The 22,088-nt window shown below is 41.6% G+C and overlaps 1 pseudogene; it reads right to left on the bottom strand.

Moving 5' to 3' along the window:
- Positions 1–1,972: 1,972 nt before the first annotated feature.
- LOC116364962 (glutamate receptor ionotropic, NMDA 2A pseudogene) lies at positions 1,973–21,186 on the bottom strand (annotated as a pseudogene).
- Positions 21,187–22,088: the final 902 nt, after the last annotated feature.

Genomic DNA, 22,088 nt, shown 5'->3' with positions numbered 1-22,088 from the left:
AGCTAGCTCCTCAGTTCGATGCAGACAAGACAGCTACTATGTAATCAGATGGGATGATAAGTAACAAGTCAGTCTAGTGTGAGTTAACAGCAGGTCTCTAACAACACAATCCTGAGACTCCCCTGTCCAACAGACACATTCACACATTCACACACTGCATGAACTCCACTCCCTATAGACCAGGCTGCAGCTGCTTCTCCCTCCCTCGCTCCCTCACTACCTTCCCACTCTCCCTCCCTCACTACCTTACCCCCCTCTCTCTCTCCCTCTCTCTCTTTCTCTCTCTCTCTCTCTCTCCCTCCCCCTCCCTCCCTCTCCCTCCCTCCCTCCCTCCCCCTCTCTATCCCTCCTCCCTCCCTCCACTACCTTCCCCTCCCCCCCCCTATCCTCCCCTTCCCTCCCTCCCTCCCTCCCTCCCTCCCTCCCTGTCTCCCTCTCTCTCTCTCTCTCTCTCTCTCTCTCTCTCTCTCTCTCTCCCCCCCCCCCCCCCCCCCCCCCCCCCCCCGCCCTCCCTCCCTCCCTCCCTCACTACCTTCCCCCTCCCCCCTATCCTCCCCTTCTCTCTCTCCAGTGGTCTTTCTCCTCTCCCCTGACATCTCATGTGATCTAACTGCCTTGGCTACATTCTCTGACCTAACCCAGCCAATCAGGTCACACCGTGTCCTGGACCTGTACTCCTATTGGCTGAGGTCTCTGATCCGCAAACAGCACCATCTGTGTCCCGCCATCATCTGTGAAACCACCTCGGGCTGATAGGCATGCTGGGAAATAGGTCAGCTGGCTGTACAGTAGAGAGATGGGACTGTACAGCTTCACCACATAGTACTACCATCTAACCCTAGAGAGATGGGACTGGACTGGACAACATGAACTCTCTTCTCTCCTCTTTAACTCAATATCCTCTTCTCTCCTCTCCTCTCCTCTCTCTTCTCAAACTCAATCTCCTCTCCCCTTCTCTTCTCCTCCTCTCTCCTCCTCCTCTCTCTTCTCAAACTCATTCTCCTCTCATCTCCTCTCCTCTCCTCTGTTCTGTTCTGTTTCTCTCTCTTCCAGACTATGTTCTGCTTCTCTCTCTTCCAGACTATGTTCTGCTTCTCTCTCTTCCAGACTATGTTCTGCTTCTCTCTCTTCCAGACTATGTTCTGCTTCTCTCTCTTCCTGACTATGTTCTGCTTCTCTCTCTTCCAGACTATGTTCTGCTTCTCTCTCTTCCTGACTCTGTTCTGCTTCTCTCTCTTCCTGACTCTGTTCTGCTTCTCTCTCTTCCAGATTCTGTTCTGCCTCTCCCTCACAGCTGTAGTCTACTTCCTGTCCTCTTTTCTCACGATTCCTGCTCTTTCCATCCTCCCCTCGTCCTCTCCCTTTCTATCTTCACACCCCTCTCTCTCCCCTCTCCGCCGACTCCCTCGTCAGGCAGATGGGTGGGCAGACCCTGGGCTGGCACACACACACACACACACACACACACACACACACACACACACACACACACACACACACACACACACACACACACACACACACACACCTACCTGGCAGGACCTGCAACAACTCCCCCTGCTGTGAGCTGAGTGAAGACAGGATGAGAGGAGAGGAGTTGAACAGAAAGAGAGAGGAGAGATGGCTCATCAAGCCCTCCTTTAGATTTGGAGATCATTAGACCAGGTGGTCTCTCTCTCTCTCTGTCCTCTCCTCTTCCTCCATTCTTTCTCTCTCTGTATCTCTGTCTCTCTCTCAGTACAGAACACGTTGCCTGTCTCGGGAACAAGTTGCTAGGCAGTTAGGAGACAAACTAGTACCATGAGAAAGCAGGGTAACAGCAATTCACACACACACACACACACCCCACACCCACACACACACACCCACACACCCACACCCACACTCACACTCACACACACACACACACACACACACACACACACACACACACACACACACACACACACACTCCGTCTCCATGTCTTACTTGTGCAGAGCGAGAGGAGGAACCTTGGAGGGCTTCTCCGGCTGTGTCCCGTAACAGGAAGTCCTCGCTTCAGGTATTTCTCCGTACTCCTCCATTATGGCGGAGGGCAGCAGACGTGATGATGCCCAGCCCGTCCCTCACCCGCGCCTCCAGAGGGTAGTCCCAGTCCTCAGAGGAGACGGACACCATGCCCGAGGGGAACTCCTCGGGTACCGTCTCGGTGGTGCCGGAGGTCAGGCTGGAGACGATCCAGATGTATCCGAACCCGGTGAGGCCCAGGGAGCGAGCCTCCTCCAGGATAAAGACTCCCTCGTCTTTAGAGCAGTACAACAGAACCACCGGGGATTGGACCTTCTTCAACATGATTTGACTCTTACTGTCTTCCTCCACAGCATCTAATGTTATGATGTGCTGCAGGTCCCAGCCTACAAAACTACAGGTGGAGAGAGATGGAGAGATGAGATGGAGAGATGAGATGGAGAGATGAGATGGAGAGAGAGATGGAGAGATGAGATGGAGAGATGAGATGGAGAGATGAGATGGAGAGATGAGATGGAGAGATGAGATGGAGAGACATGGAGAGAGATGGAGAGATGGAGAGACGTGGAGAGATGGAGAGATGAGATGGAGAGATGAGATGGAGAGATGAGATGGAGAGAGATGGAGAGATGGAGAGACGTGGTGAGATGGAGAGATGAGATGGAGAGATGAGATGGAGAGATGAGATGGAGAGATGAGATGGAGAGACATGGAGAGAGATGGAGAGATGGAGAGACGTGGAGAGATGGAGAGATGAGATGGAGAGATGAGATGGAGAGATGAGATGGAGAGAGATGGAGAGATGGAGAGACGTGGAGAGATGGAGAGATGAGATGGAGAGATGAGATGGAGAGAGATGGAGAGAGATGGAGAGATGGAGAGATGAGATGGAGAGATGAGATGGAGAGAGATGGAGAGAGAGATGGAGAGAGATGGAGAGAGAGATGGAGAGAGATGGAGAGATGGAGAGACGTGGAGAGATGGAGAGAGATGGAGAGATGGAGAGACATGGAGAGATGCAGAGACGTGGAGAGATGGAGTGATGAGAGAGACGGGGAGAGATGGAGAGAGACAGAGAGAGACGGGGAGAGATGGAGAGAGACAGAGAGAGATGGGGGAGAGATGGAGAGAGACAGAGAGAGATGGGGAGAGAAGGAGAGAGACAGAGAGAGACGGGGGAGAGATGGAGAGAGACAGAGAGAGACGGGGAGAGATGGAGAGAGACAGAGAGAGATGGGGAGAGATGGAGGACAATCAGTTAAAACCCCATCTAACGTTATGATTGACACCTGTTAATGTATATTATATATAATCCTATATGTTAATGTATTATATATATAATCCTCTATGTTCATGTATATATTATACTTTATATAATCCTATATGTTAATGTATATATTATACTTTATATAATCCTATATGTTAATGTATATTATATATAATCCTATATGTTAATGTATATATTATACTTTATATAATCCTATATGTTAATGTATATATTATACTTTATATAATCCTATATGTTAATGTATATATTATACTTTATATAATCCTATATGTTAATGTATTATATATATAATCCTCTATGTTCATGTATATATTATACTTTATATAATCCTATATGTTAATGTATATATTATACTTTATATAATCCTATATGTTAATGTATATTATATATAATCCTATATGTTAATGTATATATTATACTTTATATAATCCTATATGTTAATGTATATATTATACTTTATATAATCCTATATGTTAATGTATATTATATATAATTATATATGTTAATGTAAATATCATACTGTATTTAATCCTATATGTTAATGTATATTATATTTAATCCTATATGTTAATGTATATTATATATAATTATATATGTTAATGTAAATATCATACTGTATTTAATCCTATATGTTAATGTATATTATATTTAATCCTATGTGTTAATGTATATTATATTTAATCCTATATGTTAATGTATATTATATATAATCCTATATGTTAATGTATATTATATTTAATCCTATATGTTCATGTATATATTATACTTTATATAATCCTATATGTTAATGTATATATTATACTTTATATAATCCTATATGTTAATGTATATATTATACTTTATATAATCCTATATGTTAATGTATATTATATATAATCCTATATGTTAATGTAAATATTATACTGTATATAATCCTATATGTTAATGTATATTATATATAATCCTATATGTTAATGTATATTATATATAATCCTATATGTTAATGTATATATTATATACTGTATATAATCCTATATGTTAATGTATATTATATATAATCCTATATGTTAATGTATATTATATATAATCCTATATGTTAATGTATATATTATATACTGTATATAATCCTATATGTTAATGTATATTATATTTAATCCTATATGTTAATGTATATTATATATAATCCTATATGTTAATGTAAATATCATACTGTATTTAATCCTATATGTTAATGTATATTATATATAATCCTACATATATTATACTGTATATAATCCTGTATGTTAATGTATATTATATCCTGTATATACTCCTATATGTTAATGTATATTATATATACTCCTATATGTTCATGTATATATTATACTTTATATAATCCTATATGTTAATGTATATATTATACTTTATATAATCCTATATGTTCATGTATATTATATATAATCCTATATGTTAATGTAAATTATATATAATCCTATATGTTAATGTATATTATATTTAATCCTATGTGTTAATGTATATTATATATAATCCTATATGTTAATGTATATATTATACTTTATATAATCCTATATGTTAATGTATATTATATTTAATCCTATGTGTTAATGTATATTATATTTAATCCTATATGTTAATGTATATTATATATAATCCTATATGTTAATGTATATTATATATAATCCTACAGTATATGTTAATGTATATTATATATAATCCTATATGTTAATGTAAATATTATACTGTATATAATCCTATATGTTAATGTATATATTATACTTTATATAATCCTATATGTTAATGTATATTATATTTAATCCTATATGTTAATGTGTATTATATATAATCCTACAGTATATGTTAATGTACAGAAGTTTAAATACATTTAGGTTGGAGTCATTAAAACTTGTTTTTCAACCACTTCACAAATGTCTTGTTAACAAACTATAGTTTTGGCAAGTAGGTGAGGACATCTACTTCGTGCATGACACAAGTCATTTTTACAACAATTGTTTACAGACAGATGATTTCACTTATAATTCACTGTATCACATTTCCAGTGGGTCAGAAGTTTACATACACTAAGTTGACTGTGCCTTTAAACAGCTTGGAAAATTCCAGAAAATGATGTCATGGCTTTAGAAGCTTCTGATTGGCTAATTGACATCATTTGAGTCAATTGTAGGTGTACAGGTGGATGTATTTCAAGGCCTACCTTCAAACTCAGAGCCTCTTTGCTTGACATCATTTGAGTCAATTGTAGGTGTACAGGTGGATGTATTTCAAGGCCTACCTTCAAACTCAGAGCCTCTTTGCTTGACATCACAGGAAAATCAAAAGAAATCAGCCAAAACCACAAAAACATTGTAGACCTCCACAAGTCTGGTTCATTCTTGGGAGCAATTTTCAAACACCTGAAGCTACCACGTTCACCTGTACAAACAGTAGTACGCAAGTATAAACACCTGAAGGTACCACGTTCACCTGTACAAACAGTAGTACGCAAGTATAAACACCTGAAGGTACCACGTTCATCTGTACAAACAGTAGTACGCAAGTATAAACACCTGAAGGTACCACGTTCACCTGTACAAACAGTAGTACGCAAGTATAAACACCTGAAGGTACCACGTTCATCTGTACAAACAGTAGTACGCAAGTATAAACACCTGAAGGTACCACGTTCATCTGTACAAACAGTAGTACGCAAGTATAAACACCATGGGACCACGCAGCCGTCATACCGCTCAGGAAGGAGACGCGTTCTGTCTCCTTGAGATTAACGTACTTTGGAAAAAGCCACTGCTCCAAAAATGCCTAAAAAACCCTGACTATGGTTTGAAATTGCACATGGGTACAAATATCATAATTTTTCTAGAAATGGCCTCTGGTCTGATGAAACAAAATAGAACTGTTTGGCCATAATGACCATCGTTATGTTTGGAGGAAAAAGGGGGATGCTTGCAAGCCAAAGAACACCATCCCAACCTTGAAGCACGGGGGTGACAGCATCATGTTGTGTGGGGTGCTTTGCTGCAGGAGGGACTGGTGCACTTCACAAAATAGATGGCATCATGAGGGGGGGAAATTACGCGGGTATATTGAAGCAACATCTCAAGACATCAGTCAGGAAGTTAAAGCTTAGTCGCAAATGGGTCTTCCAAATGGACAATGACCCCAAGCATACTTCCAAAGTTGTGGCAAAATGGCTTAAGGACAACAAAGTCAAGGTATTGGAGTGGCCATCACAAAACCCTGAACTCAATCCTATAGAAAATGTGTGGGCAGAACTGAAAAAGCGTGTGCGAGCAAGGAGCCCTACAAACCTGACTCAGTTACACCAGCTCTGTCAGGAGGAATGGGCCAAAATTCACCCAACTTATTGTAAGAAGCTTGTGGAAGGCTACCCGAAACGTTTGACCCAAGTTAAACAATTTAAAGGCAATGCTACCAAATACTAATTGAGTGTATGTAAACTTCTGACCCACTGGGAATGTGATGAAAGAAATAAAAGCTGAAATAAATCATTCTCTCTTACTATTATTCTAACAATAATGTATATTACATATAATGACATAGATTAATGTATAGTATATATAATCCTACATTATATGTCAATGGATATTATATAAATTGACATATGTTCATGTGTATTATATATAACAACATATGTTGACATATATTATATAAATGACGTGTGTATAATATATATATTTCTACAGTATATTTTAATATATAATATATATATAATGACATATGTCCATGTATATTATATATAATCCTACCATATATGTTAATGTATTTTATATATATTCCTACAGTATTTGATAATATATATATAATGACATATGTTAACGTATATAATATATATATTCCTACAGTATATGTTAATGTATATAATATATATTCCTACAGTATATGTTAATGTATATAATATATATTCCTACAGTATATGTTAATGTATATAATATATATTCCTACAGTATATGTTAACATATATAATATATATTCCTACAGTATATTTGAATGCATATTATATATAATGACATATGTTAACGTATATAATATATATTCCTACGGTATATATTAATGTATATTATATATATTGCTACATGCTAGCGTGTATTATATATAATGCTACATGCTAATGTGTATTATATATAATGCTACATGCTAACGTGTATTATATGTAATGCTACATGCTAATGCGTATTATATATATTGCTACATGCTAACGTGTATTATATATAATGCTACATGCTGATGTGTATTATATATAATGCTACATGCTAATTGTATTATATATAAAGCTACATGCTAACGTGTATTATATGTAATGCTACATGCTAATGTGTATTATATATAATGCTACATGCTAACGGGTATTATATATAATGCTACATGCTAATGTGTATTATATATATTGCTACATGCTAACGGGTATTATATATAATGCTACATGCTAACGGGTATTATATATAATGCTACATGCTAATGTGTATTATATATATTGCTACATGCTAACGGGTATTATATATAATGCTACATGCTAACGTGTATTATATATAATGCTACATGCTAATGTGTATTATATATAATGCTACATGCTAATGTATATTATATAATGCTACATGCTAATGTGTACCTGTTGTCCACGGTGCTCTTGAGGACGTTGATAAACTCCTGGTACCCGGGGAACTTGGAGGTGACGATGGAAAAGATGTGCCAGTCGTACTCCTCCATGATGCTCAACATCAACAGCGCCTCCTGCTGGATGGAAGCTCCAAACTGGAAAAACGTTGACTTGTCGTCCTGATGGAGAGAGAAGAGAGAGGGAAGAGAGAGAGTTATATATCATCCTGATAGAGAGAGAGAAGAGAGAGAGGAGAGAGAGAGAGAGAGAGAGAGAGAGAGAGAGAGAGAGAGAGAGAGAGAAGAGAGAGAGAAGAGAGAGGGAAGAGAGAGACAGAGAGAAGGAAGAGAGAGAGAAGAGAGTGGGAAGAGAGAGAGAGAGAGAGAGAGAGAGAAGAGAGAGGGAAGAGAGAGGGAAGAGAGAGACAGAGAGAGAAGAGAGAGAGTTATATATCATCCTGATAGAGAGAGAGAATCAAATAAAATAAAATCAAATTTATTTATATAGCCCTTCGTACATCAGCTGATATCTCAAAGTGCTGTACAGAAACCCAGCCTAAAACCCCAAACAGCAAGCAATGCAGGTGTAGAAGCACCTGAGAGGGAGTGTGACTATTGGACCACTACCAGAATAAACAGTTCAGAATGAACAATGTCAAACCTACGTCCCACACTTAAACCAGATGTCAGTCTAATGTCTGCTACATGAGAGCCCACTCCACTGAAAACAGCTACAGTTATACAGATACACAACTAGAAGACGGTCAATTAGACCAGGGTACATAGATGAGGTGTTATAGAACTAGATGGTCAATTAGACCAGGGTACATAGATGAGGTGTTATAGAACTAGATGGTCAATTAGACCAGGGTACATAGATGAGGTGTTATAGAACTAGATGGTCAATTAGACCAGGGTACATAGATGAGGTGTTATAGAACTAGATGGTCAATTAGACCAGGGTACATAGATGAGGTGTTATAGAACTAGATGTAGACCAGGGTACATAGATGAGGTGTTATAGAACTAGATGTAGACCAGGGTACATAGATGAGGTGTTATAGAACTAGATGGTCAATTAGACCAGGGTACATAGATGAGGTGTTATAGAACTAGATGGTCAATTAGACCAGGGTACATAGATGAGGTGTTATAGAACTAGATGGTCAATTAGACCAGGGTACATAGATTAGGTGTTATAGAACTAGATGGTCAATTAGACCAGGGTACATAGATGAGGTGTTATAGAACTAGATGGTCAATTAGACCAGGGTACATAGGTGAGGTGTTATAGAACTAGATGGTCAATTAGACCAGGGTACATAGATGAGGTGTTATAGAACTAGATGGTCAATTAGACCAGGGTACATGGATGAGGTGTTATAGAACTAGATGGTCAATTAGACCAGGGTACATAGATGAGGTGTTATAGAACTAGATGGTCAATTAGACCAGGGTACATAGATGAGGTGTTATATGATGAGAAATAAGTGAACTCAGGCTATCCGGGAAGGCCAAAGTTAGCTACTTTAAGGAGCATTTCTCTCTGTGGGTCGAACCCCAAGAAGATCTGGAAAACGGTTAAAGACCTGGAGAATAAACCCTCCTCCTCCCAGCTGCCCCATGTCCCTTAATGTTGATGATGTGGTTGTAACTGACAAGGAGAGAGAGAGAGAGAGAGAGAGAGAGGAGAGAGAGAGAGAGAGAGAGAAGAGAGAGGGAAGAGAGAGACAGAGAGAAGGAAGAGAGAGAGAAGGAAGAGAGAGAGAAGAGAGTGGGAAGAGAGAGAGAGAGAGAGAGAGAGAAGAGAGAGGGAAGAGAGAGGGAAGAGAGAGACAGAGAGAGAAGAGAGAGAGTTATATATCATCCTGATAGAGAGAGAGAATCAAATAAAATAAAATCAAATGTATTTATATAGCCCTTCGTACATCAGCTGATATCTCAAAGTGCTGTACAGAAACCCAGCCTAAAACCCCAAACAGCAAGCAATGCAGGTGTAGAAGCACCTGAGAGGGAGTGTGACTATTGGACCACTACCAGAATAAACAGTTCAGAATGAACAATGTCAAACCTACGTCCCACACTTAAACCAGATGTCAGTCTAATGTCTGCTACATGAGAGCCCACTCCACTGAAAACAGCTACAGTTATACAGATACACAACTAGAAGACGGTCAATTAGACCAGGGTACATAGATGAGGTGTTATAGAACTAGATGGTCAATTAGACCAGGGTACATAGATGAGGTGTTATAGAACTAGATGGTCAATTAGACCAGGGTACATAGATGAGGTGTTATAGAACTAGATGGTCAATTAGACCAGGGTACATAGATGAGGTGTTATAGAACTAGATGGTCAATTAGACCAGGGTACATAGATGAGGTGTTATAGAACTAGATGTAGACCAGGGTACATAGATGAGGTGTTATAGAACTAGATGTAGACCAGGGTACATAGACGAGGTGTTATAGAACTAGATGGTCAATTAGACCAGGGTACATAGATGAGGTGTTATAGAACTAGATGGTCAATTAGACCAGGGTACATAGATGAGGTGTTATAGAACTAGATGGTCAATTAGACCAGGGTACATAGATGAGGTGTTATAGAACTAGATGGTCAATTAGACCAGGGTACATAGATGAGGTGTTATAGAACTAGATGGTCAATCAGACCAGGGTACATAGGTGATGTGTTATAGAACTAGATGGTCAATTAGACCAGGGTACATAGATGAGGTGTTATAGAACTAGATGGTCAATTAGACCAGGGTACATAGATGAGGTGTTATAGAATTAGATGGTCAATTAGACCAGGGTACATAGATGAGGTGTTATAGAACTAGATGGTCAATTAGACCAGGGTACATAGATGAGGTGTTATAGAACTAGATGGTCAATTAGACCAGGGTACATATATGAGGTGTTATAGAACTAGACGGTCAATTAGACCAGGGTACATGGATGAGGTGTTAACAAATAGATGGTCAATTAGACCAGGGTACATGGATGAGGTGTTATAGAACTAGACGGTCAATTAGACCAGGGTACATAGATGAGGTGTTATAGAACTAGATGGTCAATTAGACCAGGGTACATGGATGAGGTGTTATAGAACTAGATGGTCAATTAGACCAGGGTACATGGATGAGGTGTTAACAACTAGTAGATGATCAATTAGACCAGGGTACATAGATGAGGTGTTATATGATGAGAAATAAGTGAACTCAGGCTATCCGGAAGGCCAAAGTTAGCTACTTTAAGGAGCATTTCTCTCTGTGGGTCGAACCCCAAGAAGATCTGGAAAACGGTTAAAGACTTGGAGAATAAACCCTCCTCCTCCCAGCTGCCCATGTCCCTTAATGTTGATGATGTGGTTGTAACTGACAAGGAGCCCATGTCCCTTAATGTTGATGATGTGGTTGTAACTGACAAGGAGCCCATGGCTGAGCTCTTTAAATCACCACTTCATTAAAGTCAGGATTCCTATTTGACTCAGCCATGCCTCCTTGCTGGTCAAACACTTCCCCTTCTCCTAACCCCTTCTGATGCTACTATCCCTGAAGCTCCTCCCTCTTTCCCCCCTTCTAATGCTACTATCCCTGAAGCTCCTCCCTCTTTTCCCCCTTCTAATGCTACTATCCCTGAAGCTCCTCCCTCTTTCCCCCCTTCTAATGCTACTATCCCTGAAGCTCCTCCCTCTTTTCCACCTTATAATGCTACTATTCCTGAAGCTCCTCCCTCTTTCCCCCCTTCTAATGCTACTATCCCTGAAGCTCCTCCCTCTTTCCCCCCTTCTAATGCTACTATCCCTGAAGCTCCTCCCTCTTTTTCACCTTATAATGCTACTATTCCGGAAGCTCCTCCTACTTTTTCACCTTCTAATGCTACTATTCCTGAAGCTCCTCCCTCTTTTCCCCCTTCTAATGCTACTATTCCTGAAGCTCCTCCCTCTTTTTCACCTTATAATGCTACTATCCCTGAAGCTCCTCCCTCTTTTCCCCCTTCTAATGCTACTATCCCTGAAGCTCCTCCCTCTTTTTCACCTTATAATGCTACTATTCCGGAAGCTCCTCCTACTTTTTCACCTTCTAATGCTACTATTCCTGAAGCTCCTCCCTCTTTCCCCCCTTCTAATGCTACTATTCCTGAAGCTCCTCCCTCTTTTCCCCCTTCTAATGCTACTATCCCTGAAGCTCCTCCCTCTTTTTCTTCTGCCCTGCTACAAAGTTTCTCCCTGCAGGCGGTCACTGAGTCTGAGGTGCTAAAGGAGCTCCTTAAACTGGGTCAGATGGTTTAGACCCTTTCTTCTTTAAGGTTGCTGCTCCCTATCATCGCAAAGATAATACTTTCATCCTGTCTCTCCTCTCTGGGGAGGTTCCCATTGGTTGGAAGGCAGCCACGGTGCATCCTTTATTTAAAAGGGGGAGATCAAGCCGATCCTAACTGTTATAGGCCTATTTCTATTTTACCCTGTTTATCTAAAGTCTTGGGAAATAACTTGTCAATAATCAACTGCCAGTCTTTCTTGTTGTCTACAGTATTCTCTCGGGTAATCTGGTTTCCGCTCAGGTCATGGAAGTTTCACGGAACCTTAAAGCAATATTGTTATTATTTGCTTTGTGCGGCAAAGAGTGAGATGCAGGAGATGTACGCTATCTAAAAATTAAAGACGGACTATAACTAGGGCCTTAAGTTCTAAGATTCCTTGATTCCTTGATTCTAAGATTCCTTAATTCTAAGATTCCTTGATTCCTTGATTCTAAGATTCCTTAATTCTAAGATTCCTTGATTCCTTGATTCTAAGATTCCTTAATTCTAAGATTCCTTAATTCTAAGATTCCTTGATTCCTTGATTCTAAGATTCCTTAATTCTAAGATTCCTTAATTCTAAGATTCCTTGATTCTAAGCAATGTTGTGCTGCTATTTTTATTGACTTGGCCAAAGCTTTTGATACGGAAGACCATTCCATTCTTGTGGGCCGTCTTAAAGAGTATCTCTGAGGGGTCTTTGGCCTGGTTTGCTAACTACCTCTCTCAAAGACTGCAGTGTATAAAGTCATAAAATCTGCTGTCTCAGCCACTGCATGGCACCAATGGAGTACCCCAAGGCTCAATCCTAGGCCCCACGCTTTTTCTCAACAACATCAACAACAGCTCAGGCAGTAGGAAGTTCTCTCATCCATTTATATGCAGATGATACAGTCTTATACTCAGCAGGCTCTCCCTGGATGTTGTGTTAAACGCTCTACAACAGAGCTTTCTCTGTTCTTAACCGTGTTCTGAACACCTCCAAAAGGTGAAGTGGTTTGGCCCCACAGGTGTTGTAGTATAAAGTAGTGCACTATATAGGGAATAGGGCTGTAGTATAAAGTAGTGCACTAGATAGGGAATAGGGCTGTAGTATATAGTAGTGCACTAGATAGGGAATAGGGCTGTAGTATAAAGTAGTGTACTATATAGGGAATAGGGCTGGAGTATAAAGTAGTGTACTAGATAGGGAATAGGGCTGTAGTATAAAGTAGTGCACTAGATAGGGAATAGGGACCATTTGGGAGATATCCTCAGCCATTTGTTACAACACAGACCCCGGGACAGAGCAGAACCTGTTATTCCCACAGCAGAACAGCATCCCACAGAGGCAAGAGAAGAACCGATCGTTTGGATTCGTGTGTAAAGGGCAAGTCCACCACTTTTAAAACCCTCATGTTTTATTATCTACAGTGTCTACGTAACGTGGGAACCTTGAAGCTCATTGGTTTTAAAATCTCTATTTTTCTTCCTTTGCCCTGTGATCTGTCAGGACCTTTCTCCTTTCATCACATCGACACGTCGTTTTCTTCTCCAAAACAGTTTTTTTTTTTCTCCTGGAGATGATGAATATGAGGTTGAAACGTAGTGGAATATACCTTTAATATTCAAAATTCTATAAAAATGGATTGAAGTCAATAAAAACTCTCTGTAATAAGGTAGGAATCTGTGTGTGTGTGTTCTCTCTCTGTCTCAGCAGTAAAAGGTGACAGTCATTCTCACACAGCCCTTGTCCACGCGTCGCTGTGATCAGAAATAAGAAGTGTGTGGGGGGAGGGGGGGGGGGTGAAGGAGACAGACAGCCTTGGAGAGGTGATACGTTTGTGTCTGTATGTCTGTCTGTCTGTCTGCCTGTCAGTCTGGCTGTCAGTCTGCCTGCCTGTCAGTCTGCCTGCCTGCCTGTCAGTCTGCCTGTCAGTCTGCCTGTCTGTCAGTCTGTCTGTCAGTCTGCCTGTCTGTCAGTCTGCCTGTCAGTCTGCCTGCCTGTCAGTCTATCTGTCAGTCTGCCTGTATGTCAGTCTGTCTGTCAGTCTGCCTGTCTGTCAGTCTATCTGTCAGTCTGCCTGTCTGTCAGTCTGTCTGTCAGTCTGCCTGTCTGTCAGTCTGTCTGTCAGTCTGCCTGTCTGTCAGTCTGTCTGTCAGTCTGCCTGTCTGTCAGTCTGTCTGTCAGTCTGCCTGTCTGTCAGTCTGTCTGTCTGTCTGTCTGTCAGTCTGCCTGTCTGTCAGTCTGTCTGTCAGTCTGCCTGTCTGTCAGTCTGTCTGTCAGTCTGCCTGTCTGTCTGTCAGTCTGTCTGTCTGTCAGTCTGCCTGTCTGTCAGTCTGTCTGTCAGTCTGCCTGTCTGTCAGTCTGCCTGTCTGTCAGTCTGTCTGTCAGTCTGCCTGTCTGTCAGTCTGTCTGTCAGTCTGTCTGTCAGTCTGCCTGTCTGTCAGTCTGCCTGCCTGTCTGTCTGTCAGTCTGTCTGTCAGTCTGCCTGTCTGTCAGTCTGTCTGTCAGTCTGTCTGTCAGTCTGCCTGTCTGTCAGTCTGCCTGTCAGTCTGTCTGTCAGTCTGCCTGTCTGTCAGTCAGTCTGTCAGCCTGTCTGTCAGTCTGTCTGTCAGTCTGCCTGTCTGTCAGTCTGTCTGTCAGTCTGCCTGTCTGTCAGTCTGCCTGTCAGTCTGCCTGTCTGTCAGTCTGTCTGTCTGTCAGTCTGTCTGTCAGTCTGCCTGTCAGTCTGCCTGTCTGTCAGTCTGTCTGTCTGTCAGTCTGTCTGTCTGTCCAGAGTTTTACGTGTTTCTGACATGTCTGGTACTGTATATCCAGCAGTATGTGGACACCCCTTCAAATCAGTGGATTCTATTTTAGCCACACCCGTTGCTGACGGGTGTATAAATCAAGCACACAGCCATGCAATCTCCATAGACAAACATTGGCAGTAGAATGACCCGTACTGAAAAACCAAAGTGACATTCAACGTCTCATCATCTCATCACTTGTTCGTTAAATTTCCAAACTTGGAAGCAACGTCAACACAAGATGGTCAATATCGTCGGGAGCTTCATGAAATGGGTTTTCATGGCCGAGCAGCAGCACAGTCAGTCTGCCTGTCAGTCTGCCTGTCACAGGCCTAAGATCAACATGAGCAACGCCAAGCGTCATCTGGAGCTCGTCGCCATTGGACTCTGGAGCAGTGGAAACGCGTTCTCTGGAGGGATGAATCACACTTCACCACCTGGCAGTACCCGACTGACGAATCTGGGTTTGGCAGATGCCAGGAGAATCTGCCCCAATGCATAGTGCACATAGTGTTTGATTTGATTTGATTTACCTGCCCCAATGCATAGTGCCAACTGTAAAGTTTGGTGGATGAGGAATAATTGAATAATGGAGCTGTTCTTCATGGTTTGGGCCCCTTTAGTTCCAGAGAGATTCCAGAGGTCAATCTTAACCAACAATATACATTCTAGATGATTCTGTCCTTCCAACTTAGTGGCAACAGTTTTAGGGAAAGGCCATTTCCTGTTTCAGCATGACAACACCCCTGTGCACGAAGTCCATATAGAAATAGTTTCTCAAGATCAGTGTGGAAGACCTTGACTGGTCTGCACAGAGTGTGTGTGTGTGTGTGTGTGTGTGTGTGTGTGTGTGTGTGTGTGTGTGTGTGTGTGTGTGTGTGTGTGTGTGTGTGTGTGTGTGTGTGTGTGTGTGTGTGTGTGTGTGTGTGTGTGTGTGTGCCAACAGAGAGGTGTTTTCTATGTTTTTAGGATTTGAGGACATTTTCTGATTCTGATCAAAACTGTTGAGTAGAAAACAGAGACTCAAATAATACCAGTAGCAAATATTACTTCCTGTCCTCCTCTTCCTCCACTTCCTCCACTTCCTCCTGTCCTCCTCTTCCTCCACTTCCTCCACTTCCTCCTGTCTTCCTCTTCCTCCTCTTCTTCCTCTTCCTCCACTTCCTCCACTTCCTCCTCTTCCTCCACTTCCCCCTCTTCCTCCACTTCCTCCTCTTCCTCCACTTCCTCCTGTCTTCCTCTTCCTCCACTTCCTCCACTTCCTCCTGTCTTCATCTTCCTCCACTTCCTCCTGTCTTCCTCTTCCTTCTGTCATCCTCTTCCTCCACTTCCTCATGTCTTCCTACTGTCTTCCTCTTCCTCCTGTCTTCCTCTTCCTCCTCCTCTCTTCCTCCTGTCCTCTTCCTCCACTTCCTCCTGTCTTCCTTTCCTCCTCTCTTCCTCTTCCTCCACTTCCTCTTCCTCCTGTCCTCCACTTCCTCCTCTCTTCCTCTTCCTCCTGTCTTCCTCTTCCTCCTCCTCTCTTCCTCCTGTCCTCCACTTCCTCCTCTTCCTCCACTTCCTCCTGTCCCTCTTTCCTCCTCTCTTCCGCTTCCTCCACTTCCTCTTCCTCCTGTCTCTGCTTCCTCCTCCTCCTCCTTTCTTCCTTTCCTTCTCTCTTCCTTTTCCTCCACTTCCTCAACTTCCTCTTTCTCAACTTCCTGTTTCTCCCTCCATCTTACTATGAAGTTACAGCGGATCAACAGGAGAAACACGATGTGTCCTATTTATAATGAACTATTGGCACATGTACTGTCTTCTGCACTGATGCACTGACGCTGTTACATTAGGCAGGGGGAGAGGAGGGAGAGAGAGAGATAGGAGGGAGAGATAGGAGAGAGGGAGAGGAGGGAGAGAGAGACTGGTAGGGAGAGAGGGAGAGATAGGAAAGGGAGAGAGAGGGAGAGAAATAGAGAGATGAGGGAGAGAAATAGAGAGAGGAGGGAGAGGAGGGAGAGAGAGAGAGATATGGGAGAGAAAAGAGGGATGTAGAATTCAGCTGCCAGGTGTGACAGATGAACACAACACAGTGACTCGCTGTTCTCTCTCCTCTCTGTCCTTCTATGTATCTATCCTGTTCGCCCTCCTCCTATACACACACACACACACACACACACACACACACACACACACACACACACACACACACACACACACACACACACACTGATATTAGGGGCAAACATCAATACTCCCTTATAACACAGCCTCCTAAACCAGAGAGTTACAGAGGAAAGATAAGGACCAGAGAGATACAGAGGAAAGATAAGGACCAGAGAGATACAGAGGAAATATAAGGACCAGAGAGATACAGAGGAAAGATAAGGACCAGAGAGATACAGAGGAACGATAAGGAGAGATACAGAGGAAAGATAAGGACCAGAGAGATACAGAGGAAAGATAAGGAGAGATACAGAGGAAAGATAAGGACCAGAGAGATACAGAGGAAAGATAAGGACCAGAGAGATACAGAGGAAAGATAAGGACCAGAGAGATACAGAGGAAAGATAAGGACCAGAGAGATACAGAGGAAAGATAAGGACCAGAGAGATACAGAGGAAAGATAAGGACCAGACAGATACAGAGGAAAGATAAGGACCAGAGAGATACAGAGGAAAGATAAGGACCAGAGAGATACAGAGGAAAGATAAGGACCAGAGAGATACAGAGGAAAGATAAGGACCAGAGAGATACAGAGGAAAGATAAGGACCAGACAGATACAGAGGAAAGATAAGGACCAGAGAGATACAGAGGAAAGATAAGGACCAGAGAGATACAGAGGAAAGATAAGGACCAGAGAGATACAGAGGAAAGATAAGGACCAGAGAGATACAGAGGAAAGATAAGGACCAGACAGATACAGAGGAAAGATAAGGAGAGATACAGAGGAAAGATAAGGACCAGAGAGATACAGAGGAAAGATAAGGAGAGATACAGAGGAAAGATAAGGACCAGAGCGATACAGAGGAAAGATAAGGACCAGACAGATACAGAGGAAAGCTCCTCTCCTCCCTCCTCTCCTCTCCTCTCCTCTCCTCTCCTCTCCTCTCCTCTCCTCTCCTCTCCTCTCCTCTCCTCTCCTCTCCTCTCCTCTCCTCTCCTCTCCTCTCCCACCTCTCCTCTCCCACCTCTGCTCTCCCATCTCTCCTCTCCTACCTCTGCTCTCCCACCTCTCCTCTCCTCTCCTCTCCTCTCCTCTCCTCTCCTCTCCTCTCCTCTCCTCTCCTCTCCTCTCCTCTCCTCTCCTCTCCTCTCCTCTCCTCTCCTCTCCTCTCCTCTCCTCTCCTCTCCTCTCCTCTCCTCTCCTCTCTTCTCCTCTCCTCTCCACTCCTCTCCTCTGCTCTGCTCTGCTCTGCTCTGCTCTCTGCTCTCCTCTCTCTCTGCTCTCCTCTTCTCTCACTCCCTCTACAGTCATCAACTGAGTCCTCTCCTAGGATTAACAAACGGGGCCTAGTTAAACCTGTCTCTCTTCTCACCCTACATTCTCTCTCTGCTCTGCTCAGCCTTATCAGCAGCTTTCTGATTGATTAAAGTAGGACGTGCTCTGCAGATCAATCCTGTCCTGCCACTCTGACACACACAGAGAGAGAGAGAGGGATGAGGGAGAGAGAGGGATGAGGGAGAGAGAGGGATGAGAGAGAGAGGGATGAGGGAGAGAGAGGGATGAGGGAGAGAGAGGGATGAGGGAGAGAGAGAGAGAGAGAGAGAGAGAGAGAGAGAGAGAGAGAGAGATAGACAGAGAGATAGCGAGAGAGAGAGAGAGAGAGAGAGAGAGAGAGAGAGAGAGAAGTGGAAAAGGAATGAGACAGGTAGAGCTGGAGGGAGAGAGGGGACTGAGATAAAGAGATAATGAAGACGAGGGGATGAAGATGGACAGAAAGAGAGAGAGAAACACACAGATGTGTGATTATGTGTGATAGCTTCTGATTGGTCAGTTCTCTAACACTACTGCGTAGAAACATCCAATCATTACTCTCCTGTCAAATGTGACAGGAAACCAATTCAACCCATACCTGATGGACGGAAGATGAGTGTACACACACACACACACACACACACACACACACACACACACACACACACACACACACACACACACACACACACACACACGTAGACATTCACCACGTGTTCAGTAAGAGACATAGTGAGGGGTGGATACACACATCAACTGGGTCCCGCACACCTAAACACACACACACCCCACACACAACCATACACACACCCCACACACACCCCACACACAACCATACACACACACACAGCCACACAACCACAACCACACACACACCTAAACACACCACACACACAGGAGAGGCGGTGTGGAAGGAACTAACAGCAGATCTCTCTATGGTTTGAAGTATAGGATATATAAATAGCGGAGAAGACACACACACACTGTGTTTGTCTGCAGGGCTCTGAGCGCAGTCAATGACGTGTGTGTGTGTGTTGTTGAGTCGGTTACTCTGTCAGGACTTTTTAACAAGCAGCCAAACCCCACAGGGGAAACTGACAAAACAACATCAACTCTCTCCCTCTCTCTCGCTTCCATTTTTCTGTAACTCATTTTACTCTTTCTCAATCTCTCTATCGCTCGCTGACACCCCCAGTATCTCCCTCCCTCCCTCCCTCCCTCCCTCCCTCCCTCCCTCCCTCCCTCCCTCCCTCCCTCCCTCCCTCCCTCCCTCCCTCCCTCCCTCCCTCCCTCCCTCCCTCATCTACCCTCAATCCTATCCTCTGTTCTTTAATAAGTCCAATATCTTTCTCTCACTTTCCTCTTTATTTTATCTCTATATCTATCTCTCTCTCTCTCCTTCTCTCACTCACCCACCCTCCTCTTTTCTAATGTCCAATATCCCTCTCTTCTCATCTCTTCTGTCCTTGAAGGCCAGAGTACACATTGTGAGTGGGTGAGTGAGAAAGCGAGAGAGAGAGAGAGAGAGAAGGTATGGATCATGAGCTCATGGGCTCCTGAGATCTTCTGAAAAATATATAATTATATAAATATATGATATAGAAAACTAAATAAATAAATGTAGTGAAACTTAGATTTTTTTTTTTCCAGCAAGGAGTGAAACAGGATACTATCAAAACCATCAAACCAAATCATACTACCGTCTACATCCAAACCATCAAACCAAATCATACTACCGTCTACATCCAAACCATCAAACCAAATCATACTACCGTCTACATCCAAACCATCAAACCAAATCATACTACCGTCTACATCCAAACCATCAAACCAAATCATACTACCGTCTACATCCAAACCATCAAACCAAATCATACTACCGTCTACATCCAAACCATCAAACCAAATCATACTACCGTCTACATCCAAACCATCAAACCAAATCATACTACCGTCTACATCCAAACCATCAAACCAAATCATACTACCGTCTACATCCAAACCATCAAACCAAATCATACTACCGTCTACATCCAAACCATCAAACCAAATCATACTACCGTCTACATCCAAACCATCAAACCAAATCATACTACCGTCTACATCCAAACCATCAAACCAAATCATACTACCGTCTACATCCAAACCATCAAACCAAATCATACTACCATCTACACCCAAACCATCAAACCAAATCAAAATTCCAAACCTAAAACCCTGATCTTGGACAGAATTACTACCAAGGACTATCAAGAAGAAAAATAACTCCTACCAAAAACCAAAAGGTGTAGAAGATACACAGTGGAACCTTGAAATAGCATCCAACACAACACTGAATGATTCATGTTCAGTCTCAACCTACTTCTGAAGACAAAACAAGTAAAGAAGACAATAATCTCTAAGGTCATTTTGTTATATAAAGATGAATAAATAAGGCTACGAAGCTACGTTCTGTTCTAGAACAGAACAGACCTGGCTGCAACATCAAATACACGTTGGAAGTGAGATGTGAAAAAACTCTTGAGTCAACGAACAACGGCAACAGAGCTTCCCAGCTTCCTCCCCACCCAGAGGCCGTTGACCCCCCCCCATGGCCATCCCTATACAACAGCAACAGAGCTTCCCAGCTTCCTCCCCACCCAGAGGCCGTTGACCCCCCCCCCATGGCCATCCCTATACAACAGCAACAGAGCTTCCCAGCTTCCACCCCACCCAGAGGCCGTTGAACCCCCCCATGGCCATCCCTATGCAGATGTCATCACGGTACAGTAGCCCTTGACTACTGTAGAACATTAGAATGTATTTTATAGAACATTAGAATATATTTTATAGAACATTAGAATGTATTTTATAGAACATTAGAATGTATTTTATAGAACATTAGAATGTATTTTATAGAACATTAGAATGTATTTTATAGAACATTAGAATGTATTTTATAGAACATTAGAATGTATTTTATAGAACATTAGAATATATTTTATAGAACATTAGAATGTATTTTATAGAACATTAGAATGTATTTTATAGAACATTAGAATGTATTTTATAGAACATTAGAATATATTTTATAGAACATTAGAATGTATTTTATAGAACATTAGAATGTATTTTATAGAACATTAGAATGTATTTTATAGAACATTAGAATGTATTTTATAGAACATTAGAATGTATTTTATAGAACATTAGAATACCCCTTGGATATTAAAAATAACTCTGCACGGGATAAGTAGAAAAATAAGCTCCTCAAAGGACAACACAGAGATAATATATATACTATAATACACAGAGATAATATATATACTATAATAAACAGAGATAATATTCATAATATAATAAACAGAGATAATATGTATAATATAATACACAGAGATAATATATATAATATAATAAACAGAGATAATATGTATAATATAATACACAGAGATAATATATATAATATAATAAACAGAGATAATATGTATAATATAATACACAGAGATAATATATATAATATAATAAACAGAGATAATATGTATAATATAATACACAGAGATAATATATATAATATAATAAACAGAGATAATATATACAATATAATAAACAGAGATAATATGTATAATATAATACACAGAGATAATATATATAATATAATAAACAGA

This window comes from Oncorhynchus kisutch, unplaced genomic scaffold (genome assembly GCF_002021735.2).
Source record: "Oncorhynchus kisutch isolate 150728-3 unplaced genomic scaffold, Okis_V2 scaffold1128, whole genome shotgun sequence".
Taxonomy (NCBI): Eukaryota; Metazoa; Chordata; class Actinopteri; order Salmoniformes; family Salmonidae; genus Oncorhynchus; species Oncorhynchus kisutch.
The sequence above is the reverse complement of the archived record's forward strand: the minus strand, read 5'-3'. Positions and strand labels throughout refer to the sequence as shown.